Here is a 3,831-nt window from a genome sequence, read left to right on the forward strand (position 1 = left end):
TATACGTTGCAACAGACAACTGTCTCTAAAACTTCACTTTTGTAACTAAAGTACTTCAGAGTTCCATGCCTTGAAAAGAGTGGCACATCATTAAGTCTCTTAGGACAAAGCATCCGTGAGGTTTGTCACTTTCCAGCTGGAGGTGCAGAGAAATTGCAGATGGTTTTCCTCTCTCCCATTCACTCCCATGGGCAAAGAGCAACAAACACGTTTCAAGACTCCAGTGACCTGAGGATAGCTGATTGTCTGTACTGCAAGATTTGTTTTTCGAAGTGTGCATTCTTAAAGGAGAAGAGGCAGCTAAGCTCCAGCTTCTTTGGCAAGCAGGGAACTCCAATTCTTGTTACTCTACAGAGCACAACACATAATTGTGGCTAAATCGTCACATTTGTAAATAAAGTACTACACAGTTCAGCGCACTTCAAACAGTGGCAAATCATTCAGTCTCCTAAGAGAAAGCAAACGTGACATTTGTGCCTTTCAAGCTTTAGGTGTATGGAGACTGCTGAAGGTTGTTCTCTATCCCATTCTTTCCTATGGGCAAATAGGCACAAACACGTTTCTAGACCCCAGTACCCTGAGAAGAGCTTCTTGTTTCCACCTCATGATTTGTGTTTCTAAGTGTGAGTTCATATTGCAGAGGAGCCCCGAAACTCCAGCTTGTTTGGGAGGCAGGTCACTCCAATGCCTATTCCTGTGTATGGCGCAAAACAGCATTCTGTCTAAAACGACACTTTTGTAACTAAAGTACTTCACAGTTTGCCGCTTAGAAAAGAGTGGCAAATCATTCAGTCTCCTAAGAGAAAGCATACGTGAGGTTTGTGACTTTCCACCTGGAGGTGCAGAAAAACTGCAGAAGGTTGTTCTGTCTGCCATTCATTCCTACGGGCAAAGAGGAACAAACACTTTTCTAGCCTCCAGTGCCCTGAGGAGTGCTGCTTGTTTCTACTGTAAGATTTGTGTTTTTATGTGTGAGTTCTTAAAGAAGCAGAGGCAGCTAGGCTCCAGCTTCTTTGGCAAGTAGGGTACTCCAATTCCTGTTCCTGTATATGGTACAACACAAAACTGGCTAAAACGTCACTTTCGAAACTAAAGATCTTCACAGTTCCCCGCTGTGAAAAGACTTTCCAATAATTCCGTCTAATAAGAGAAAGCATCCATGAAGTTTGTGACTTTCCAATCGGAGGTGCAGAGAAACCTCAGAAGGTTGTTCTCTATCCCATTCAATCCTAAGGGCAGAGAGGCCCAAACACGTTTCTAGACGCCAGGGCCAGAGGAGAGCTGCTTGTTTCTACTGCATGATTTGTGTTTCTAAGTGTGAGTTCTTAATGCAGAAAAGGCAGCTTAGCTCCAGCTTCTTTGACAATCAGGGCACTTCAATTCCTGTTCCTGTATATGGTGCAACACAGAGCTCTAGCTAAAATGTCACTTTTGTAACTAAAGTCCTTCATAGTTATGCGTTGTGAAAAGTGTGGCAATTCATTCAGTCTCTTAAGAGAAAGAATCCCTGAAGTTTGTGACTTTCCGACTGGTGGTGCAGAGAAACTGCAGAACGATGTTCTCTCTCCCATTCTCTATTATGGGCAAAGAGCCACAAACACGTTTCTGGACAACATTGCCCTGAGGAGAGGTGCTTGTTTCTACCTCATGATTTGTTTTTCTAAGTGTGAGTTCCTAATGCAGAAGAGCCACCTGAGCTCCAGTTCCTTTGGCAAGTAGGGAACTCCAATGCATGTTCCTGTATAGAGCGCAACACTCAACTCTGTCTAATACATCACTATTGTAATTAAACTACGTCAAAATTACGCACTGTGAAGAGTAGCAAATCATTCATTCTCCTAACAGAAAGCATCGAAGAATTTTATGACTTTCCAGCTAGAGTTGCAGGGAAACAACAGAAGGTTTTTCTCTCTCTCATTCATTCCCATGGTCAAAAAGTCACAATCACGTTTATAGAATACAGTGACATAAGGAGAGCTGCTTGTTTCTACTGCATGTATTGTGATTCTAAGTGTGAGTTCTTAATGCAAAGGAGCCACCTAAGCTCCATCTTTATTTTCAAGCAGGGCTCTCCAATGCCTATTCCTGTGTATGGCGCAAAACTGAATTCTCGCTAAAACGCCACTTTTGTAACTAAAGTACTTCACAGTTCGCCGCTTAGAAAATAGTGGTAATTCATTCAGTCTGCTAAGGGACAGCAGCCATGAAGTTTGTGACTTTCCACTTGGAGGTGCAGAGAAACTGCAGAAGGTTGTTCTCTCTCACATTCTTTCATATGAGAAGAGAGCTACAAAGACATTTCTAGACTCCAGTGCCCTGAGGAGAGCTGCTTGTTTCTACTGCAGGATTTGTGTTACTCAGTGTGAGATCTTCATGCAGAAGAGCCACCTAAGCTCCAGCTTCTTAGGAAGCAGTTCACTGCAATGCCTGTTCCTGTATACAGCGCAAAATAGAAATCTGGGTAAAATGTCCCTTTTGTAACTAAAGTACTTCACAGTTCCCCGCTGTGAAAAGAGTAGCAAATACTTCAGACCAATAAGAGAAATCATCCCTGAATTTTGTGACTTTCCAGTCGGAGATGCAGAGAAACTGCAGAAGGTTGTTCTTTCTCCCATTCTTTCATATGGACAAAGAGCCACAAACACGTTTCTAGACTCCAGTGCCCTGAGGAGACCTGCTTGTCTATACTGCAAGATTTGTGTTTCTAAGTGTGAGTTCTTAAAGCAGACGAGGCAGCTAAGCTTTAGCTTCTTTGGAAAGCAGGGCACTTCAATTCCTGTTCCTGTATGTGGCCCAAAACTGAACTCTGGCTAATACGTCACTGTTGTATCTAAAGTACTTCAGATTTCCACGCTTTGCAAACAGTGGCAAATCATTCAGTCTCCTAACAGAAAGCATCCATGAAGTTTGTGACTTTTGAACTGGAGGTGCAGAGAACGTGCCAAAGTTTATTCTCACTCCCACTCATTCCTACAGGCAAAGTGACACAAACACGTTTCTAGACTCCAGTGCTCTGGGGAAAGCTGTTGTTTCTATTGCATGATTTCTGTTTCTAAGTTTGAGTTCTTAATGCAGAAGAGCCAGCTAAGATCCCCCTATTTTGACAAGCAGGGAACTCTAATGCCTGTTCCTGTGTAGGGCACAACACAGAAATCTGGCTACCACATTAGTTTTGTAACTAAAGTATTTCACAGTTCCGCAGTGTGACAAGAGTGGCAAATGTTTCAGTCTCCTAAAAGAAAGCATCCATGAATTATGTGACTTTCAAGCTGGAGGTGCAGAGAAACTGCAGAGGTTTGTTCTCTCTCCCATTCATTCCCATGGGCAAAGATCCACAACCACGTAGCTAGATTCCAGTGCCCTGAGGACAGCTGCCTGTTTCTACTGCATGATTTGTGTTTCTAAGTATCAGTACTTAATGTCAAGAGCCACCTAAGCTCCAACTTCTTTCGCCAGCAGGGCACTTCAATGCCTGTTCCTGTATATGGTGCAACACAGAACTCTGGTTAAAACGTCACTTTTGTATCTAAAGTACTTCACAGTTCCGCGCTGTGAAAAGAGTGGCAAATCATTTAGTCTCTTAAGAGAAAGCATCCATGAAGTTTGTGACTTTCCACTAGAGTTACAGGGAAAGTGCAGAAGGTTGTTCTTTTTCCCTTGGGTTCCTTAGGGGAAAGAGCCACAAACAAGTTTCTAGACTCCAGTGCCCTGAGGAGAGCTGCTTGTTTCTACTGCGTGATTTGTGTTTCTAAGTGTGAGTTCTTAATTCAGAAGAGCCGCCTAATCTCCAGCTTTTTGCAATCAGGGCACTCCAATGCCTAATCTTGTGTA

Source organism: Octodon degus, unplaced genomic scaffold, assembly GCF_000260255.1.
Source record: "Octodon degus isolate 3935 unplaced genomic scaffold, OctDeg1.0 scaffold00332, whole genome shotgun sequence".
Classification (NCBI taxonomy): Eukaryota; Metazoa; Chordata; class Mammalia; order Rodentia; family Octodontidae; genus Octodon; species Octodon degus.